Source organism: Schistocerca serialis, chromosome 2, assembly GCF_023864345.2.
Source record: "Schistocerca serialis cubense isolate TAMUIC-IGC-003099 chromosome 2, iqSchSeri2.2, whole genome shotgun sequence".
Lineage (NCBI taxonomy): Eukaryota > Metazoa > Arthropoda > Insecta > Orthoptera > Acrididae > Schistocerca > Schistocerca serialis.
In genome coordinates, this window is record NC_064639.1 from 784,071,951 (window position 1) to 784,096,238 (window position 24,288).

A 24,288-nucleotide genomic window follows, 5' to 3' on the forward strand; every position below is an offset into this window, starting at 1 on the left:
TCTACGTGTTCTACATTTATCTGTTCCAGTCTATAGTCAAGTTTCAGTCTGCCCCCAATAATATTACCATATTCCTGTACATAGCCACGAAGGTAAATGTATAGACACTTTTGTCAAGTATCAGAGACATATGTGAGAATAAGATTAACATACCAATACCAAAGGAACTTCAGATTGTTAATTGTAAATAGCGTCCAGAACCAAGCTAAGTAATTTTTATGGTTGTTATTATTTTAATAAATGTGTGTGAAAATTAACCAAGTTCTCTTTAAAGTTGGTCACCGTCAATCTGCTACTCTAAGCGTGCAAGTGACATTTCTATCGTCTGACCTAACGGCAGAAGATAAACACGCCACGATAAGACCACGAGACATATTGCTGACACTCGCCTACTTCGTTGGGGCGACAAGTCAAATAATCTGATGGTGTGTGTACTGAAGGTCTTACAGTACGCACGTCACACATACATACGTACGAAAGTGGTCGTATTTAGAGTTACTGTTACACTCGAGCACATATACATTGGACACATTTCGATTATTCACAATCTCATCGCGAATTGCCAGTCCAATTCTCCACCTCGTTAACTACGCGAAAAGATCACACCAGCCAAGCGGCTTCTCACCGCTCAGAGACTGTCTCGCCGTACCGCACAACGCGGAATGTTCTAAGTCGTTTCACTACCGACCTACTTAAAGACCGACCTTCCGCTTTCGTGTCTTCACCAGCACTGTCCACCTTGGTGTCTCCAGCCGAACTGTCCGCTTTCGCATCTGCACCAGCACTGTACCCTTTGGTGCCTCCAGCCGAATTGTCCCTCTGCGCCGAACATACTCGATCAACTGACTAGTGCAGTTCGCTTCCCTGAAGCTGTCCATCTGATTGGCTACAGCTAATTCTACATTATTCTACATTTTAACGTATTTAAATAATCAAGGGTTGACCACTTTCACGTTCTAAATAAAGTAACAATAATATCCGCTATTAAATTCTTTTACATAAAACCAGTACAATTTCCTTCTTAACTTTGAATGTCACCAGCAGTAGCCTTGCTCAAATGTGCTTTCTGATAAATAAAAAACAGAAGTAACTATCACACACTAAAGTTTACAGCGAATATTCTATTACCTAACGATTCAATAAGGGGTGCAGAAAGGTTACTGCATTTAATAGAGCATATTGTATCATAAACGATTTCTTGCAAATACAACTGTTACAGTTCAATCACTTTTTGGAAAATAAAGCAAGAACGTAACAAATGAGTTTTTGCAAAGAGTTGACGAGGAAAGAAATGGCTCAAATGGCTCTGAGCATTATGGGACTTAACATCTATGGTCATCAGTCCCCTAGAACTTAGAACTACTTAAACCTAACTAACCTAAGGACAGCACACAACACCCAGCCATCACGAGGCAGAGAAAATCCCTAACCCCGCCGGGAATCGAACCCGGGAACCCGGGCGTGGGAAGCGAGAACGCTACCACACGACCACGAGATGGGGGCAGGAATGGAATATGTGGAATGTAATTACTTAGAAGAAGAGACGGTATGAAAGGATTTGTGGTAAAACATCATCGAGGGTGCTGATGATCGTATCGTTCAGCACTTGTTGCTGTTGCTTTTCTCAGTCCAAAGACTGGTTTGATCCAGCTCTCCATGCTGCTCTATCCTGTGCAAGGCTCTGAGTAACTACGGTAACGTACATCCTTCTGAATCTGCTTACTGTATTCATCTCTCGGTCTCCCTCTACGATTTTTACTCTCCACACTTACCTCCAGTACTAAATTGACGATCCCTTGCTGCCTCAGAACGTGTCCTACCAACCGATCCCTTCGCCCGTCTTCTAATCAGATTGTACCACGAAGTTCTCTTTTCGCCAATTCTATTTAATACCTCCTCATTAGTTACGTGATTTTCCTGTCTAATCTTCAAGATTCTTCTGTAGCACCACAATTCAAAAGCGTCTATTCTCTTCTTGTCTAAACAGCTTTTCGTCCACGTTTCACTTCCGTACATGGCTACACTCCATACACATACTGCCAGAAAGGATATCCTGACACTTAAATCTACACACACTACAAATTTCTCTTCTTCAGAATGCTTTTATTGTCATTGCCAGCCTACATTTTATATCCTCTCTACTTCGACCATCATCAGTTATTTTGCTTTCCAAGGAGCAAAACTGGTCTACTACTTTAAATGTCTCGTTTCCTAATCTAATTCCCTCACAGTCACCTGATTTAAATCGACTACGTACCATTATCCTCTTTTTGCTTTTGTTGATGTTAGTATTATAACCGCCTTTCAAGACACTGTCCACTCCGTTCAACTGCTCTTCCAAGTCCTTGGTTGTCTATGGCAGTATTATAATGTCATCGGGAAAAATCAAAGTTCTTATTTCTTCTCCATGTAATTTAATTCCCACTCGAAATTTTTCTTTTGTTTCCTTTACTGTTTGCTCAGTATGCAGATTGAATAACATCGGGGATAAGGTACAATCCTCTCTCACTCCCTTCTCAATCACTGCTTCCCTTTCGTGCTCTTCGACTCTTATAACTGTCATCTGGTTTCTGCACAAATTGTAAATAGAATTTTACTCCCTGTATTTTACCCCTGCAATCTGTAGAATTTTAAACAGAATACTCCATTCAACATCGTCAGAAGCTTTCTCTGTGTCCACAAATGCTATAAACGTAGATTTGCCTTTCCTTAGCATTTAAAAAACCAATTATATCACGTCAGCTTCGAATGCTTTCGATTGCATAAGAGGGATCCATACAGGACACAACTATAGGAAAAGTTTGAGAGGCTCAAGCACGAGCTGCGTTCAGTAAGTAAAGCAACAGATTTTTCCTGAAAACGAGTTGTTTTTATTCTGGATTCCAGTATACCCATATTATTCCCCACTCTTCTGGCTACAAAACCCCATTTTTCAATATAGTCTGCCCTTACCCTGCCTTATTGAGGGATATGTATGCCCACTCTACTGGTCGACGTCGGAGCCCAAGTCATGCAGCATCAGTAACCTCTCCATCACCCAGGAACTTGTTCCCGCGGTGTGCATCCTTCATCGGACCAAACTGATGAAAGTCGGAAAGTGAGAGATCCAGGCTGCAGGGTGGGTGAGGAAGAGCGATCCAGTGAGCTCTCGGGTGCCCTACCAACAGAGACATCCAGTTGTACAGCAAAACGTTTGATTGTGATCATTCGATCACCTCGATTGAGAGTGTCTGCACGTTCGAACATTGCAGGACTCACAGCTGTGTGCGGTCAGCTGGCATGCGGGAAATCCGACAGGTTTGCGCGACCTTGACGCGATGATGGCAGACGCCAACGACTCACCTTGCTTTTGTTGAATACCATGTCTCCATAGACATGCTGCCAGTGTCTATGAATGTCTGCGATGCTCTGGTTTTCCGCCAAGAGAAACTCAATGGCAGGTCTCTGATAGGAACGCGCCTCCTTTACAGACTCGATTTTAAAGGCTACGTATAGTGTCGCCGCCTACCGGAACTTCTAGAAACTGTAGGGGCTGAAGCGGGATTATTCCACCATGTCCTACAACGAATTCCCCATTTTTACAACCAAAACTGTCCGATAAAAAAAAATGTGTTGCATTGCTTATTGACGCCCCTCGTATATAAGGGAAACATTTGACGTAAGGCTTAGACTGATGGTAAGAGACTGGGTCAAAATAATCGTTACTGGCTTGGTTGAACAAATCCTAATGCTGATGACCTCCCCCATCCCATCTCCACCCCTACGCTCCCTCACGGCACACACGCACAAAAACAAAGAGAATGTTATAAAACAGACGTTACACCTTCGTTGCAGTAGAAGAACGACTGTTCACATTCACGTCCGGTCATGCAGTTTTAAGCTGCGGTGCTTTCCGTAAGCAACTTGAGGCAAAATGACAGCCGATTTTCTCTCCAGCGCGGTTTTGTGCTTGGTCTCTAATGACCTCGTCGTTGACGGGACATTAAACGCTACTTGTTCCTTCTTTGACAAAAGCAGACAACTACTGAGCATTATGTCACTAGTATCCAAATTGAAGCAAAATCAGTTTAAGCTTTTGAAATACTATTGGGCGGACCACAAATAAGGAACATCAGTACAGTACTGGTAATCAGTATAAACGCATTGACACTTGTAGCAAAATTAATATTTTCGGTTGGAATAGTTGAGCCTCCATGTATATGGGATAGTATGAGGTCCAGTATACTAACAAATAAAGTCAAAGGGTGTCGCATTAAATGTCGGTAGTACAATATACAACAAGAAACCAACGATTCCAGTGGTTGACAGTGGAACTCGATGGAAAGGTGGTCGGCTCTGTGGTGTTATTATATGTGTACGCGCCTTTATTGCACGTAGGAAACCAACACCACTGGTGCCAGTGAGCGTTATGTACATGAACCGTCATTGTGACAGTGCCAAGCGGAAAATAGTTCCCACGTGATAAAAAATTAATAAATCGGTGTATACAAGGAAATGGCAGTCTCTAATCGTCAAATCGCTTGTTAAGTTTGCGGAAAGCAAGGGCGACAAAGCGTTATTCTTCTCATCCTGTTGCTGGTTTACAGTTGCCAGTAACTATCAGACGTGTAGCACAAATTTCGTCGAATGACAAACCTCTTTCATTCAAGAAACGACTGCAGAAACCTACTCCATCATCCAGACATAAACCGGCTAGACTGGAGTTTGCTGAGAAACATATGTCATGGAATTCAGAATGGGATAAAGCGATCTTCAGTGATGAGAAGAAGTTAAATTTAGATGGGCCGCATGGATCTGAATGTTACTGGCATGCTCTGGAAACAGAGCAGCGGGTAAGAATAAGCAGAAATTTTGATGGTGAACGTATTATGATTTTGGCGTCCTTTTGGGCTAGAAGTAAATCACACATTACTTGGCTGAACACTAGAGTGAACCACTGAGCGAGGTGGTCCAATGGACTCGTATTCGGGGGCACGACTCTTCAAATCTGCGTCCGGTTATGCAGGTTTAGGTTTTCTGCGATTTCTCTAAATCGCTCCAGGCAAATGCCGGGATGGTTCCTTGCGCCCTTGACACAATCCGAGCTTCCGCTGCGTCTCTAATGACCTTGATGTCGATGGGACGTTAAATCCAATCTTTCTTCCTTTCCAGAATGAACCCTAACATGTGCATTGATACTTTAGAGACAGAAGTGATTAGAATGCATGGCAACCTAGAGGACGAAAGTCTGTTATTGTTGTTGTGGTCTTCAAATGGTTCAAATGGCTCTGAGCACTATGCGACTTAACTTCTGAGGTCATCAGTCGCCTAGAACTTAGAACTAATTAAACCTAACTAACCTAAGGACATCACACACATCCATGCCCGAGGCAGGATTCGAACCTGCGACCGTAGCGGTCGCTCGGTTCCAGACTGCAGCGCCTAGAACCGCACGGCCACTCCGGCCGGCGTTGTGGTCTTCACTCCTGAGACTAGTTTGATGCAGCTCTCCATGCTACTCTATCCTGTGCAAGCTTTTTCATCTCCCAGTACCTACTGCAACCTACATCCTTCTGAATCTGCTTAGTGTATTCATCTCTTGGTCTCCCTCTACGATTTTTACTCTCCACGCTGCCCTCCAATACTAAATTGGTGATCCCTTGATGCCTCAGAACATGTCCTACCAACCGATCCCTTCTTCTGGTCAAGTTGTGCCACAAACTTCTCTTCTCCCCAATCCTATTCAATACTTCCTCATTAGTTATGTGGTCTACCCATCTAATCTTCAGCATTCTTCTGTAGCACCACATTTCGAAAGCTTCTATTCTCTTCTTGTCCAAACTATTTATCGTCCATGTTTCACATCCATACATGGCTACACTCCATACAAATACTTTCAGAAATGACTACCTGACACTTAAATCTATACTCGATGTTAATAAATTTCTCTTCTTCAGAAACGCTTTCGTTGCCATTGCCAGTCTACATTTTATATCCTCTCTACTTCGACCATCATCAGTTATTTTGCTCCTCAAATAGCAAAACTCCTTTACTACTTTAAGTGTCTCATTTCCTAATCTAATTCCTTCAGCATCACCCGACTTAATTAGACTACATTCCATTATCCTTGTTTTGCTTTTGTTGATGTTTATCTTATATCCTCCTTTCAAGACACTGTCCATTCCATTCAACTGCTCTTCCAAGTCCTTTGCTGTCTCTGACAGAATTACAATGTCATCGGCGAACCTCAAAGTTTTTATTTCTTCTCCATGGATTTTAATACCTACTCCGAATTTTTCTTTTGTTTCCTTTACTGCTTGCTCAATATACAGATTGAACAACATCGGGGAGAGGCTACAACCCTGTCTTACTCCCTTCCCAACGACCGCTTCCCTTTCATGGCCCTCGACTCTTATAACTACCATCTGGTTTCTGTACAAATTGTAAATAGCCTTTCGCTCCCTGTATTTTACCCCTGCCACCTTTAGAATTTGAAAGAGAGTATTCCAGTCAACATTGTCAGAAGCTTTCTCTAAGTCTACAAATGCTAGAAACGTAGGTTTGCCTTTCCTTAATCTTTCTTCTAAGATAAGTCGTAAGGTCAGTATTGCCTCACGTGTTCCAGTGTTTCTACGGAATCCAAGCTGATCTTCCCCAAGGTTGGCTTCTACTAGTTTTTCCATTCGTCCGTAAAGAATTCGTGTTAGTATTTTGCAGCTGTGACTTATTAAACTGATAGTTCGGTAATTTTCACATCTGTCAACACCTGCTTTCTTTGGGATTGGAATTATTATATTCTTCTTGAAGTCTGAAGGTATTTCGCCTGTTTCATACATCTTGCTCACCAGATGGTAGAGTTTTGTCAGGACTGGCTCTCCCAAGGCCGTCAGTAGTTCCAATGGAATGTTGTCTACTCCGGGGGCCTTGTTTCGACTCAGGTCTTTCAGTGCTCTGTCAAACTCTTCACGCAGTATCATATCTCCCATTTCATCTTCATCTACATCCTCTTCCATTTCCATAAAAGTCTACCGTTTCAATAAGATAGTGAATATATGTATGTATGTGCTACGACCAAGAAGTAGTTTCAAGTTAAAGGTATTGACGTCATGGCCTGGGATTCACGTAGCCTGGATTTGAACCCTGTGGAAAACCATTGGGGAATACTTGCAAGCCGGCCGAGGTGGCCGAGCGGTTCTAGCCGCTACAGTCTGGAACCGCGCGACCACTACGGTCGCAGGTTCGAATCCTGCCTCGGGCATGGATGTGTGTGATGTCCTTAGGTTAGTTAGGTTTAAGTAGTTCTAAGTTCTAGGGGACTGATGACCTCAGAAGGGAAGTCCCATAGTGCTCAGAGCCATTTGAGCCAATACTTGAAAGGCGTGTTTATCGCAATGGGAAGCAATTGTAGACCGTGTGAGGGCTGAAAGATCGGTAAGAGAAAAGTCGACTACAGTTTCATTACAAAGAACTTCAAATGATAAGAAAATTAATGCTGAAGAGAATTTTTGAGGTAATTAGAAAGAACGTAGGTGGGATGAAGTACTAATAGTGCAACGACACAACAGGACAGTGAGTGGCTTTATGCCAATTTCCATCCAGGAAGTGCAAAAGCCTGATTTTGTTACTCGTGATGTGAAAGAAACTTTGTAATTCCATCATCGTTATTCATATCTTACATGTGTCTACTGCTTTCATAATAAATTTGATACTTGTATGCATAAGCGATTGTAGTATTAGTTTCACAGCAACTGGTGATTTCAGGGTTACTCAAATGTCTCTGTTTCACATGAAAACACTTTACTGTCTTAACGTTCTCGTTCTAAACGCCCTGTTAACGTAGTCAAATTAACGCGACCAGGTGAATGAACGATACCACGTAAACTAAGGCAGCCAGCGTTGCCGGAGCGAGCAGAAGCTGGTACTGTGCAGTCGGTTGGACACGCGTCGCACTCGAGGACAGACAGCGTCGGCAGAGCGTTCACACATTTCGGAGGACGTTACGAACTTTTGGGTCGGGTGTCTCGGCGGCGACGCTAAATTTCGCGGGGTCCGCTAACGGGCGGCCAGGCCCTTACGTAAAACTCTGCTCCGCGGTGTAGTGCGGTGTGGCGTCGCGTAGTGGGAGGCGGTCACATCCGCATTGAACGCCGGCGGGCCGGCAGCGAGGGCCCGGCCGCAGCACTCGCCGCTCGCTACTTGTTAGGCGCGCCTTCCGCCCCGCTGCCAGCGATTCACACTGGCTGCGCCGGAGTTTTCACAGCTTGTTACCCCGACTGCGGCGCGGCGGGCGCCAGCCGAGCCGTCTTGCGGAAGTTCTCCCACCCGCGGCGTTCCGCTGTCGGCACCAGTCTGCTGCCGCCGCCTCCCGCATGCCGCATGCGCCTCATCCCTGACCGCTACAGCTGCCACGCCTCCAGAATTACACAAAGGTTGCGCTGTATCGCATAAGCAAAGTACAGACTTTAAGAACAACGCTAGACACATATGGCAGAAATCATGGTATACCGATACTCACCTCTACAGATGGCGGCAGTATCACGTACATAAGGTAAAAAAGACAAAGCGTTGGCGCCGTCCGGCGTGACCGACCGGTTCTAGGCGCTTCAGCCTGGAACCGCGCGACCGCTACAATCGCAGGTTCGAATCCTGCCTCGGGCATGGATGTGTGTGATGTCCTTAGTTTAGTTAAGTTTAAGTAGTTCTAAGTTATAGGGGACTGATGACCTCAGACGTTAAGTCCCATAATGCTCAGAGCCATTTGCACCAAAGCATTGACAGAGCTGTCATTTGTACTTAGGCGATCCATGTGAAAAGGTTTCCGACGTGGTTATGGCCGCACGACGGTAGTTAACAGACTTTGAACTCGATATGGCAGTTGGAGAAGGAAGCATGGGACTTTCCGTTTCGCAGATGTTTTTGGAATACAATATTCTGAGATCCACAGTGCAAAGAGCGTGCCGAGAATGCGACATCTCTGGCATTACCTCTCACCACGGACAACGCAGTCACCAACAGCCTTCACTTAACGACTGAGAGCAGCGGTGTTTGCATGGTAGTCAGTGCTAACAGACGGACAACACTGCGTGATAAAACCGCCGAAATTAATGTGGGACGTCCGTGAGGACAGTGCGTCGAAATCTGGCCTTAAGGGCTATGGCAGTAGACAGCCGACGCGGGTGCCTTTACTAACAGCCGCCTCTCCTGGGCTCGTGACGATATCGGCTGGACCCTAGATGAATGGAATACCGTGGACTTGGTAGATGAGTCCCGATTTCAGTTGGTAACAGCTAATGGTAGGGTTCGAGTGTGGCGCAAACCCCACGAAGCCATGGACCCAGATAGTCAACAAGGCGTTGTGCAAGCTGGTGGTGGCTCCTAATGATGTGGGCTGTGTCCACATACACTCCTGGAAATTGAAATAAGAACACCGTGAATTCATTGTCCCAGGAAGGGGAAACTTTATTGACACATTCCTGGGGTCAGATACATCACATGATCACACTGACAGAACCACAGGCACATAGACACAGGCAACAGAGCATGCACAATGTCGGCACTAGTACAGTGTATATCCACCTTTCGCAGCAGTGCAGGCTGCTGTTCTCCCATGGAGACGATCGTAGAGATGCTGGATGTAGTCCTGTGGAACGGCTTGCCATGCCATTTCCACCTGGCGCCTCAGTTGGACCAGCGTTCGTGCTGGACGTGCAGACCGCGTGATACAACGCTTCATCCAGTCCCAAACATGCTCAATGGGGGACAGATCCGGAGATCTTGCTGGCCAGGGTAGTTGACTTACACCTTCTAGAGCACGTTGGGTGGCACGGGATACATGCGGACGTGCATTGTCCTGTTGGAACAGCAAGTTCCCTTGCCGGTCTAGGAATGGTAGAACGATGGGTTCGATGACGGTTTGGATGTACCGTGCACTATTCAGTGTCCCCTCGACGATCACCAGTGGTGTACGGCCAGTGTAGGAGATCGCTCCCCACACCATGATGCCGGGTGTTGGCCCTGTGTGCCTCGGTCGTATGCAGTCCTGATTGTGGCGCTCACCTGCACGGCGCCAAACACGCATACGACCATCATTGGCACCAAGGCAGAAGCGACTCTCATCGCTGAAGACGACACGTCTCCATTCGTCCCTCCATTCACGCCTGTCGCGACACCACTGGAGGCGGGCTGCACGATGTTGGGGCGTGAGCGGAAGACGGCCTAACGGTGTGCGGGACCGTAGCCCAGCTTCATGGAGACGGTTGCGAATGGTCCTCCCCGATACCCCAGGAGCAACAGTGTCCCTAATTTGCTGGGAAGTGGCGGTGTGGTCCCCTACGGCACTGCGTAGGATCCTACGGTCTTGGCGTGGATCCGTGCGTCGCTGCGGTCCGGTCCCAGGTCGACGGGCACGTGCACCTTCCGCCGACCACTGGCGACAACATCGATGTACTGTGGAGACCTCACGCCCCACGTGTTGAGCAATTCGGCGGTACGTCCACTCGGCCTCCCGCATGCCCACTATACGCCCTCGCTCAAAGTCCGTCAACTGCACATACGGTTCACGTCCACGCTGTCGCGGCATGCTACCAGTGTTAAAGACTGCGATGGAGCTGCGTATGCCACGGCAAACTGGCTGACACTGACGACGGCGGTGCACAAATGCTGCGCAGCTAGCGCCATTCGACGGCCAACATCGCGGTTCCTGGTGTGTCCGCTGTGCCGTGCGTGTGATCGTTGCTTGTACAGCCCTCTCGCAGTGTCCGGAGCAAGTATGGTGGGTCTGACACACCGGTGTCAATGTGTTCTTTTTTCCATTTCCAGGAGTGTAGAATGGACGGGATCCTCTGGTCCAATTAAACTAACGTTGTCTAGAAACGTTTATGTTCGGGTACTTGGAGACTGTTTGCAGTAGTTCATGTCCCAAACAACGATGGCATTTTTTGTGGATGACGATACGACTAGGTCACAGATGTTCGCGATTGGTTTGGAGAATATTGTGAACAATTTGAGGAAATTATTTGGCCACCCAGATCGCTCGACGTGTATCTCATTTATGGACAGTAGAGAGGTCAGTGCGTGCACAAAATTCTGCCTCGGAAACATTTTCTCTATTGTAGACAGCTACAGAGACAGCATTGCTCAGTATTTCTGCAGGGGACTCCCAACGTCTTTCTGGATCATGCCACGTCGAGTTGCTGCATTACGCTGGGAAAAAGGACTTCTGACACGATATTATCAGGTATCCCATGGCTTTTGTCAGGTAGGGTAATTCGAATTCCAAAGAAAGCCGGTGCTGACAGGTGTGAATATTACCGAACTAAAAGTTTAACAAGTAATGGTTGCAAAATATTTATACGAATTGTTTACAGAAGATTGTAAAAACTGCTAGACGCCGATCTCGGGGAAGATGAGTTTGGATTCCGGAGAAATGTTGTAACATGCGAGCCAATACTGAACATACCACATATCTCAGAAGACATGTTAACGAAAGGTTCAAATGGCTATAAGCACTATCCGACTTAACATCTGAGGTTATCAGTCCCCTAGATTTAGAATTACTTAAACCCAACTAAGGACATCACACATATCCATGCTCGAGGCATGATTCGAACCAGCGACAGTAGCAGCAGGGCGGTTCCGGACTGAAGCGCCTAGAACCGCTCGGCCACATGGTTCGGCCGACCAAAGGTAAACCTACGTTTATAGTATTTGTAGATTTGGAGAAATCTTTTGAAAATAATGAGTGAAATACTCTCCTTGAAATTCTGAAGGTATCAGGGGTATAATACAGGGAGCGAAAGGCTCGTACAGAAACCAGGCAACAGTTATGAATCGAGGGGCATCTGAGAGAACCAGACGTTGAGAAGGGAATGAGGCAGATTTGTAGCCTACCCTTATGTTATTCAGTCTGTACATTGAGCAAGCAGTGAAGGAAACTAAAGAAATATGGATTGGGAGTTAAAGTTCGGGGAAAAGAAAATATCCTTTAAAGTTTTTTGATGACATTCTAATTCTGTCAGAGACAGCAAACGACTTGGGAGAGCAGCTGAATGGAAATGATAGTTTCTTGAAATGAGGATATAAGACGAACATCAACAAAAGCAAAACACGGGTAATGGACAGTAGCCAAATTTAATCAGGCCATTGTGAGGAACTTACACTAGGAAACAAGACAAGAAAAGTAGTAGAAAAGTTTTATTATTTGGACAGCAAACCAATTGATGATTGGCGAAGTAGAGAGGATATAATATGTAGACTGGCAGTGACAAGAAAAGCGTTGCTGAAGAGTAGAAATGTATGTCGAATATAAATTTAAGTGTTCATAGCCATTTATGGAAGTGAAGCGTGGACAATTAGCAGTGCAGTCGAGAAGAGAGTAACAGCTTTCGAAATGTGGCGCTATAGAAGTATATTGAAGAATAAATAGATAGATCTAATGAGGAGATACTGAACACAATGGGGGGGGGGGGGGGGGGGGAAGGGGGAAGAAATTTGTGACACACCTGGACCAAACGAAGGGATTGGTTGGTAGGACACGTTCTGACACATCAGAGGATCGCCAGTTCAGTTTAGCACTAGTGGGACATATATTTGTAAGGGGGGTGGGAGTGAAAAAATTGTAGAGGGAGACCAAGAGATAAATACACTATGCAGGTTCAATTGGATATCGGTTGGAATAGCTACCTGGAGAGGAAGAAGCTTGTACAGGACACAGCAACATGGAAAGCTTCATTAAACTAGTCTTCGGACTGAAGACAACAATGACAACGACAGTCTAGAGCATGTATTTTGTTGCTATAATGTGTTTCGGATGTATTAAACCGTCTTCAACAGCGGAGGCAGTGCTCGTCAAATTCTCAATTATATTATCATACGCGGAGTACATGGTGTGACAAAAATACATTGAGAAGCTTCAAGAAGCTACACAATGTCTGTTCAAAACGTTTCGAGACTGGATTAATAAAGAAAAGGAGAATTATTGAGACGGTGGTTTTAATGGTTCACGTGTTTTACATTGTCTCCTCCCACTTGAGTATAGCGCACGGAACTTTCATACAACCTCGTGATCTGCCAGAGGAGTCCTTTATTGGTCTGCTGTTCAATTCACTCATCACACTCACATCTTCTTCGGTCTTGCAGACCATTCTGCACTGCACTGTGTCATTTGTGGTAGGTTGGTATTGATAACACCAAGTCTTGTCGCCATGATGTTTATTTCTAGAAGAGAACTGTCCACGTTTTTCATTTCTATCAAGCTGCTAAAGGCGTCACTAAGTTGATGTTACTGCTCGGGAATCAAAGTATGTGGCACAAAGTTTGAGCACAGTTTTATCTTCCTCAAAACACTATGGGGAACATCTTCAAAACTTGCTTTAGGGGTGTTCAGTTAGTTGCTTCATAGCAATTCGTGACACAATATTAACATTAACATACTACGGTCACACGACCACTGCTTAATACTGCCTATTCACAAATGACTGGTCGAAGGCACATCTGTTGTTTACCGTTGTTAGTCCAAGCTGCCATCGCAGTTCCTACGCTGATGTCGCGTATATGCCAGGAATAAAATCAATCTCGGAACTTTCTGGCAGGACAGAGTAGATGTACATTTTCGTCATTACAGTCCACACTCAAGTGTTTGCCAGAGGGATCGTACAACCACTTTCAGACTATTTCTCGACCGTCCCAGTCTCGTGTAACATGTGGGGAATGTGAACACCTAAATCTTTCCATGCGTCCTCCTATATCTGTTATTTAGTTACGATAGGTTTTTATCTTTATGGACAATGGAATCAACAAAACATTTTGGTTCAAAAAATGGTTCAAATGGCTCTGAGCACTATGGGACTCAACTTCTGAGGTCATTAGTCCCCTAGAACTTAGAACTAGTTAAACCTAACTAACCTAAGGACATCACACACATCCATGGCCGCGGTAGGATTCGAACCTGCGACCGCAGCGGACTCGCGGTTCCAGACTGCAGCGCCTAGAACCGCACAGCCACTTCGGCCGGCAAACATTTTGGCATTCGTCGAAAAAAGTGATTGAGATTTCGCCTTAACGAAAAACGCCTTTTTGTTAATGACTGATACTCCAACCGGCTTAAAGTTTTCATTACATTTTTCCCCTTTTTCGTGATAATAGAAAATAATCTGCAGTTATTGAAACTTTTTTCGTGTTCTCCATCAAGACTATCAGGTACGGATGAGATAACTCCGGAAGAGAACGGACATCTTCAGCGTAGACAGTTTCTTCAGTAGATTTGTTTCATTTTCTAAGCGATATGCTAAAAAACACTCAAAATTTCTGTGTGGTAACTCCAATTACTCCAATTAATCCCCCCAATGAACCATGGATCTTGCCGTTGGTGGGGAGGCTTGCGTGCCTCAGCGATACAGATGGCCGTACCGTAGGTGCAACCACAACGAAGGGGTTTCTGTTGAGAGGCCAGACAAACGTGTGGTTCCTGAAGAGGGGCAGCAGCCTTTTCAGTAGTTACAGGGGCAACAGTCTGGATGATTGACTGATCTGGCCTTGTAACACTAACCAAAGCAGCCTTGCTGTGCTGGTACTGCGAACGGTTGAAAGCAAGGGGAAACTACAGCCGTAATTTTTCCCGAGGGCATGCAGCTTTACTGTATGGTTAAATGATGATGGCGTCCTCTTGGGTAAAATATTCCGGAGGTAAAATAGTCCCCCATTCGGATCTCCGGGCGGGGACTACTCAAGAGGATGTCGTTATCGGGAGAAAGAAAACTGGCATTCTACGGATCGGAGCGTGGAATGTCAGATCCCTTAATCGGGCAGGTAGGTTAGAAAATTTAAAAAGGGAAGTGGATAGGTTAAAGTTAGATATAGTGGAAATTAGTGAAGTTCGGTGGCAGGAGAAACAAGACTTTTGGTCAGGTGAATACAGGGTTATAAATACAACGTTAAATAGGGGTAATGCAGGAGTAGGTTAAATAATGAATAAAAAAATAGGAATGCGGGTAAGCTACTACAAACAGCATAGTGAACGCATTATTGTGGCCAAAATAGACACGAAGCCCGCGCCTACTACAGTAGTACAAGTTTATATGCCAACTAGCTCTGCAGATGACGAAGAAATTGAAGAAATGTATGACGAAATAAAAGAAATTATTCAGATAGTAAGGGAGACGAAAATTTAATAGTCATGGGTGACTGGAATTCGGTAGTAGGAAAAGGGAGAGAAGGAAACGTAGTAGGTGAATATGGATTGGGTCTAAGAAATGAAAGAGGAAACCGCCTAGTAGAATTTTGCACACAGCACAACATAATCATAGCCAACACTTGGATCAAGAATCATAAAAGAAGTCTGTATACATCGAAGAAGCCTGGAGATACTGACAGGTTTCAGATAGATTATATAATGGTAAGACAGAGATTTAGGAACCAGGTTTTAAATTGTAAGATATTTCCAGGGCAGATGTGGACTCTGACCACAATCTATTGGTTATGAACTGTAGATTAAAACTGAAGAAACTGCAAAAAGGTGGGAATTTAAGGAGGTGGAATCTGGATAAACTGACCAAACCAGAGGTTGTACAGAGTTTCAGGAAGAGTGTAAGGGAACAAATGGCAGGAATGGGGGAAAGAAATACGTTAGAAGGAGAATGGGTAGCTTTGAGGGATGAAGTAGTGAAGGCAGCAGAAGAACAAGTAGGTAAAAAGACGAGGGCTAGTAGAAATCCTTGGGTAACAGAAGAAATATTGAATTTAATTGATGAAAGGAGAAAATATAAAAATGTAGTAAATGAAGAATGAATACAAACGTCTCAAAAATGAGATCGACAGGAAGTGCAAAATGGCTGAGCAGGGATGGGTAGAGGATAAATGTAAGGATGTAGAGGTTTATCTCACTAGGGGTAAGATAGATACTGCCTACAGGAAAATTAAAGAGACCTTTGGAGAAAAGAGAACCACTTGTATGAATATCAAGAGCTCAGATGGAAACCCAGTTCTAAGCAAAGAAGGGAAAGCAGAAAGGTGGAAGGAGTATATAGAGGGGCTGTACAAGGGCGATGTACTTGAGGACAATATTATGGAAATGGAAGAGGATGTAGATGAAGATGAAATGGGAGATATGATACTGCGTGAAGAGTTTGACAGAGCGCTGAAAGACCTCAGTCGAAACAAGGCACCGGGAGTAGACAACATTCCATTAGAACAACTGACGGCCTTGGGAGAGCCAGTCCTGACAAAACTCTACCATCTGAAGAGACAGGCGAAATACCCTCAGACTTCAAGAAGAATGTAATAATTCCAATCCCAAAGAAAGCAGGTGTTGACAGATGTGAAAATTGCCGAACTATCAGTTTAATAAGTCACGGCTGCAAAATACTAACGCGAATTCTTTACAGGCGAATGGAAAAACTAGTAGAAGCCGACCTAGGGGAAGATCAGTTTGGATTCCGTAGAAATATTGGAACACGTTAGGCAATACTGACCCTACGACTTATCTTAGAAGCTAGATTAAGGAAAGGCAAACCTACGTTTCTAGCATTTTTAGACTTAGCTTTTGACAATGTTGACTGGAATACTCTCTTGCAAATTCTGAAGGTAGCAGGGGTAAAACATAGGGAGCGAAAGGTTATTTACAATTTGTATAGAAACCAAATGGCAGTTATAAGAGTTGAGGGGCATGAAAGGGAAGCAGTGGTTGGGAAGGGAGTGAGATAGGGTTGTAGCCTCTCCCCGATGTTATTCAATCTGTATATTGAGCAAGCAGTGAAGGAAACAAAAGAAAAATGCGGAGTAGGTATTAAAATCCATGGAGATGAAACAAAAACTTTGAGGTTCGCCGATGATATTGTAATTGTCAGGACTTGGAAGAGCAGTTGAATGGAATGGATAGTGTCTTGAAAGGAGGATATAAGATGAACATCAACAAAAGCAAAACGAGGATAATGGAATGTAGTCGAATTAAGTCGGATGATGCTGAGGGTATTAGATTAGGAAATGAGACACTTAAAGTAGTAAAGGAGTTTTGCTATTTGGGGAGCAAAATAACTGATGATGGTCGAAGTATAGAGGATATAAAATGTAGACTGGCAATGGCAACGAAAGCGTTTCTGAAGAAGAGAAATTTGTTAACATCGAGTATAGATTTAAGTGTGAGGAAGTCGTTTCTGAAAGTATTTGTATGGAGTGTAGCCATTTATGGAAGTGAAACATGAACAATAAATAGTTTAGACAAGAAGAGAATAGAAGCTTTCGTAATGTGGTGCTGCAGAAGAGTGCTGAAGATTAGATGGGTAGATCACATAACTAATGAGGAGGTGTTGAAGAGGGTTGGGGAGAAGAGGAGTTTGTGGCACAACTTGACTAGAAGAAGGAATCGGTTGGTAGGACATGTTCTGAGCCATCAAGGGATCACCAATTTAATATTGGGTAAAAATCATAGAGGGACACCAAGAGATGAATACACCAAGCAGATTCAGAAGGATGCAGGTTGCAGTAGGTACTGGGAGGTGAAGAAGCTTGCACAGGATAGAGTAGCATGGAGAGCTGCATCAAACCAGTCTCAGGACTGAAGACCACAACAACAACAACAGCTCCAATTAAAGCTGTGATTAATTGTAATCATCAACAATTTATTTGAATCATTAACCTTTAAATCTGTGTGTTTTATCGTGTAACGAAAATTTAATGGATTTATTTTTAGTCAAGTTGACTTCACACTTTTTATAGATTAGGGTCATTTCCATTTCTCACTGTGCAAATACCTTGGACAAAAAATTTTGAAATTCGTTTCGATCTTCTGATTACTCTACCAGACAATAAACGACAACATAATCTGCAAACCGTCTAAGAGGACTTCTCAGATTGTCTCCTAACTCGTTGATATAGTAAGAACAGCAAGGGTCCTACAATACTTTCTTGAGGAGACCCAGGTACCAATTTGGTACCAGTAAACGACTTCCTGTCGATTACCACAATTTTCTTTCTGATACAAAACCACGAATCCAGTAGCACAGCTGAGACATTTTTGCGTAGGCATGCAAAAGCCGTGTCTGAGTAACGGTGTCAATAATCTTCTGGAGATTATAGATATGGAATCAACATGAGGTCCCCTGCCGATAGCATTCAATACACGTGGCAAGACTGATGTAAGCATGTGATCTTCAGTCATGGCAGACGATCAGATTCCTACTTCATTCTTGGCATGCTTCTTGTTATGATGTCACAATACACCTGAAGATGGTCTGTTTATGACTGAAACTGGTTTTTTAATGAAGTGGCAATACAGCTGTGTCCAGAAGACTATTTTTCAAAACTTTCTGCGAGCTGTAAATCATCTCCTGCTCAAACTAATTTATCTTTGAACCTGTTGTTCGCGTAACAACCGAAAACCGATTTGTAAAATAATAACTACCGTGGAATATTATATTAGCTTCGTGTCTTTATTCACTCATAAAAAGTAAATGTTGCTTTAAGGAGTGACGCAGAAGAATTCTCATGAAGTTCAAGACAACATCGAAAATAATCCTAACATAGTTCCCACGACAACAGTTCAGAGAACCAGTGTAAAACATCGAGTGAGCAGTGACTGATATGACTTTGCTCAACATATTGTTAGGATATTTTCAGTGCTGATGCAGAAGTGTGCCACTGTTACAAACTGCTAATATTACAGGACATTTTGTATAACACACTTGTTATGTACGGCAACCGCTATCCATGTGGTTACGTCCTGGAGTTACACCCTTCAAATGGCCAGTACCACATCCCGCCGTTATTAAGCGCGTTAGTTACTTCAGCCCGAATTCATTAAGAGCAGCGGGAGCGCCAGAGATTTGTGAAGTCCCTTAAAATTTCGCTTGTAGACCATTAAAGCAACCGCAAGCCTGGCTAGACCAGTTAATCTGCTGCGTGCTCCGGACAGCTTTTGGGGAAGAATTTGAGGTGGAACATGAGTCCATTCCCAGCACTAGGTACTTTAACTTCAGCTCACACTGCTGCTTACTTTTGACGAGAGTCTGTCGCGTATAAAGTTGCTTACAATGTATGACAAACTGAAAAGGAAAACTGCTACGACTCTTTTATTCATTTGTTACCACTTGTTGGTATTTTAATCTTCACAACAGTCGTCCACTTCAAAATAATGTATCGCATTACTGTAACTTAGATAAGCTAGGCAAACATGAAGCTACTGCTACGATAGGTGTGTTGTAGCTACAGTAGGGAAGGCTGCATAAAAATACCGGGTATCAACCGGTGGCGCTGCACCAGCTTGTATCTTCTGCATAGGAGCGAATATGTCGTTCATAATGGACTGTTTGTCGAGGGCGAATGGCGTCGGAGCACAGTTTTCAGAATGATCTGCGTGAAAAGATCGTAAGTTGTAAGTAGATCATACTCACACAGAAGTGGTCAATGTATTAAATGTTCTTTCTACTTTGAAAAATCTTTCAAATCGATTCTAGCAGTAAGAAGACAATTCCGCAGGAGTAAGCAGCAGTTTCTGTCGAGGTAGTTTCAAACTCAGTAATGAAGATCAGCTAGAACCTAAATTGAAGATTTTATAGTACACGAAGCATTTGTGTGAACCAGGAAGCAAACTAACAAATGTCGGACGAAGAGAGGAATATACAGAGTGTAATGGTATGAGGGTCGATATTTCTGTTGGTAACGGTGTACTGAACAACATTACGTCAATGTTTAGGTCATTTGCAGAGGAATAATTGTTGCTATTACAAGCCGTATGTTTTTTCGATGGGTAGTAACTCCCAGTACATATGGCAAGGACAAGCCACTAACGCTATTTTCCCCTCAGCAGCAGGACAGGTATTGAAGTGACGATGCGTTTATGCAAAACGGTCAGTCTATACTGACAGGCTTAGTCTACTTAGTTGAGCATTACGGCAATGCAGAAAACATTAGGTCGTAGGGTTTGTGACGTGTTTGTGGAAAGATTGTTCGACGCCGAAAAAAAAAGAAACGACACACTGATGTAAGCACACATCAACGTACGACATATAAAATATCTGCACTTATACCCGCTTACAACCTGTATGATAAATACAACAGCACATAAAAGAAATTTATCCCCAGAAGAAGCCAACAGGTTCTAGTGTAACTCGATAAATTTCTAATAATGATCTTCTGGATCGTCGCATTGTGTGGAAATGAATCGTATGCTGAGGGAAAATCGAAAAATAATACACTCTATTAGTCTGAAATGTGGTATTACTAGACGACTGTGAATCGTATATGAAATAATAAGACATGTAGTCCTCTATGAAGAAGGCGACGAGAGGAATATACTGAAAACATCGAATCAGATTACGCCTCTAGAAGTTAATTACTGCAGCGTAGAACCTTTCGGTGCGGAGTTTCACCGGGGTTAAATCTCTAAGATCCTACATAATGTCACCGGATCGCTGGAGTCCATTACCTGTGGCCGCGGTGGTGAGGAGGCTGATGTCAAGTAAATTTCGTACCGAACCGGTAGTAGTTCCAAAGCAAAGGCATGTGACGAATTGCATGACAATGTGTCAAGACTCTAGTTTCCAACGATTTTTGTGGCTACTTTGCATTTGCCGTTTTTGTACCGTAAATTTCCTTTACTTCACGTCTATGGTCACAACATTTTTGTCATCAGACTACCGGTTTCGGTCTATAATGATCATCTTCAGATATGTTTTATAAAAACATGTCCTAATATACTGGAGCCATAGTAGCATCGTCAAATGCTAAACACAAAATCAGGACTTGTTTTTATAAAACAGATCTGATGGTGGTCATTATAGACCGAAACCGGCAAACTGATGACAGAGAATTTGTGACCATAAACGTGAACTTTATTCTATATTCGGATAACTGTTCAGTTCGCGACCATGTCGCAGCTTGTGAAAATTTTTGTATTGGATTACGTGTAACAGTAGCTCAGCGTGTGTCTGCAAAGTCTCGTCACTGTTTTTTTTAAATGTTGTTTATACTTCTAATAGGCAGTCTTTTGACTGGTCTGATGAAGCCAGCCACAAGTGCCTCTCTGGTACAAATCTTTCCGCCTCCCAACGTAACACTTGCACACATTGCCCTCTGTTACTCGTTGAAAGTATTTCAGCGCCTGTCTCCCCCTAGAGTCCTAGAGTTTTACCCCCTCTAACTTAATTCCCCTACGTCTTACACACATCCTACCTTCTTGACATGGTCTCCGTGTATTCTTTTCCTCTCCGAGTCTGCAGAGAACCTCCTCATTTCTAGTATCCGTCCATCTAATTCTGCACTTCCACCGCAAAACGCTTCAAGTCACTTCTTTTCCGAATTTTCCATTGTCCGTGATACTCTTCCATGCAATACTGTCATGCAAACGTACATTCCCAGAAATTTCTTCCTCAAATTAGGTCGGTATCGATAGTAGTAAGCGGTTAGAGTCACGTGGTCCGAGAGCTTGCGTGTCAAACGCTTCCAGGGGCAACAAAGCTTTTATTTTCAGTATTCCCTATAATTACTAACAGAATTTAAAAATTTTAATTGCTGTCATAATCTGCATATTGAGAGGTATAATCCTACGTTAAAAGTTTAACACAATAAGACAAGTATTAAAGAAAGAAACTGTGTATATATCTTGAAGCAGTGTAACTCACGGCGCGCAAATTATCCAGATTATATCCGTCTAGTATTTGAGAATGAGAGCAGTTATCGCCTTCCAAAATACTTTACACATAAGTTCATATCTTTTCGAAACTTCTCTCGGCAATACTCCCCACAAAACAATAAAAGAAAATAAGTTTATCACTAATTACATTTTCGGTGCTCATGCAGTAAAACTTCAGCTCCAGGAATGACTTTTTAGTTTATTTCTCCTTCTACTACCTCTATTCACATCGCGTTTTGCAGATAGTATCCACATATACCTCTGAATGTACCTGAAAAATTATATCATTGTACGACATGTAGTGCACGAAACGTGGCACCAACAACACTGAGATGAGTAAAAAACTAGCTTTTCTGAAAACGGAACTGTTTTATACATAGGAATTGGATTCTTCGCAGAAGTAGGTACTGGGGAGTTACTGGTTTCATGCTAGCAGATTTCTTTTGCCGGGAATGACCTCTTGCCTGGTCTAATCTTTTCTTTATGTCCTCCTTGCTTCGTCTCGTTATTTTTTTAAATTTGTTTCAAGGCAGTGGAGTTCCTTCACTTGCCCTATTTCGTGGTCACCCGTTTTGATAATAAGTTTATCGTTTCTCTCATCTTTGCTGCTTCTCTTTCTTTGTTTTACCCTCAATCCATATTCTGCAATAGTACTGCACGTAAAAGTCTTAATCAACATTTTCCCTGTTGCAATGCTCTCTTATCGTATTAAAATAAACTTACGGCTATATTCAAACATTTTGCTTCGGGCTACACCTTTCCATTCCCATTTGCATTTACGCGCTACGTTGGAAACTAATTTCTCGTTACAGCAGATTTTTTTTTTCTTTTTCATAATACCTGTCAAAGATAGTTCTTAATGTAGCATTTGGAACACCAACTGCCTGCAACTACGCGTGCAAATTTGATTCAACGCCAAAGCCAAAGTGCGGCCGTTGTGGACCTCCCGATACATAAACACAAATGTAATTACAGCAGCAGTCCATTTAACGTCAGAGTTACGTAAACGGAGAAAGAGGTTGCGGCCATGAGTCATTGCCATGCTGCACACTTCACTGTGTTGACGAATATGTTTGAATGATAATTACATTCCTGCCAAACATCAAAACGCGCCACTGATTTTGTATACACCGCTGTAGTGTAATTACTCTATGTAAATTATCCGAATATAAACAGCGTAAAATAAACTCACACGTGCTAGGAATATTTGCATCACGTATGCGATGAGATCAGTCGTTATGATCGGATCCAGATGATGCATGAATTTCGGAAATATAGTTTGTTAGCTGTATAACGAAACCTGGCCGTGGCGGAAGAGTGCCATATGATCCGCAAGCAGCTTCGTTTGAGAAGTCGTTCTGCCGGTATAAAGACAACGGCGAAAGTAGTGAGTACGTTTATTTTGTATTTTTCATTTGCTCTTCATAAATAGGCATTTAACAGAAAATACTTGGAATGGTTGTCGAATATCGGATCAGATCCAGAATGAGATTTTCACTCTGCAGCGGAGTGTGCGCTGATATGAAACTTCCTGGCAGATTAAAACTGTGTGCCCGACCGAGACTCGAACTCGGGACCTTTGCCTTTCGCGGGCAAGTGCTCTACCAACTGAGCTACCGAAGCACGACTCACGCCCGGTACTCACAGCTTTACTTCTGCCAGTACCTCGTCTCCTACCTTCCAAACTTTACAGAAGCTCTCCTGCGAACCTTGCAGAACTAGCACTCCTGAAAGAAAGGATATTGCGGAGACATGGCTTAGCCACAGCCTGGGGGATGTTTCTCATTCTGGAAACATCCCCCAGGCTGTGGCTAAGCCATGTCTCCGCAATATCCTTTCTTTCAGGAGTGCTAGTTCTGCAAGGTTCGCAGGAGAGCTTCTGTAAAGTTTGGAAGGTAGGAGACGAGGTACTGGCAGAAGTAAAGCTGTGAGTACCGGGCGTGAGTCGTGCTTCGGTAGCTCAGTTGGTAGAGCACTTGCCCGCGAAAGGCAAAGGTTCCGAGTTCGAGTCTCGGTCGGGCACACAGTTTTAATCTGCCAGGAAGTTTCATCGGATCAGATATTTCCAGTGTGTCAGTCGGTTTCCCATAGTGACATGACTGCAGAAAAATTCTTGCGTGTTAAGTACCTTATCTCAGTGAAAATTTAAACATACTTATTAGAGAAACATGTTTAATGCCGATTCCATGGACGAAAGTCGCTTCTCTATAGCTAAAATTGGTTGGCCCAGTGTTCGAGATCTGTTCTTTTATTCCCGGACACAGTGATCCAAACTCCAGCCCAGAAAAGCCTTATTCAGATTTTTCGAGGTTTAGACATTACAGGCGAAATGTAACAAGCCTCGGTTCCTTCCGATGCCCTCTAACCTTCCCTTCCTCTAACGAGAGAAGCAATTCAGAAAATACTCAACAAGGTAGGCTTCTGTGCCATTTATTACAGTTGTTCGTAAAAACTGCAAAAAGAATGCTTAAACCCATCGTAGTCGTCCAGAACAAAATCCTAATACTCCTGCTCGAAATAAAAACAGGATCACGATTACACGAATTAAACCATGGCAGTAAATTAGCATAAGAAACAAAACTAGTGGAATTTATAGTTAGATAAATCTCCTTCGATGCAGTTATCACCGTTTTATATGCGTCTTGTTTCCTTCTGAACGTCATGTCTTCCTTGAAATCCTTTTTGTC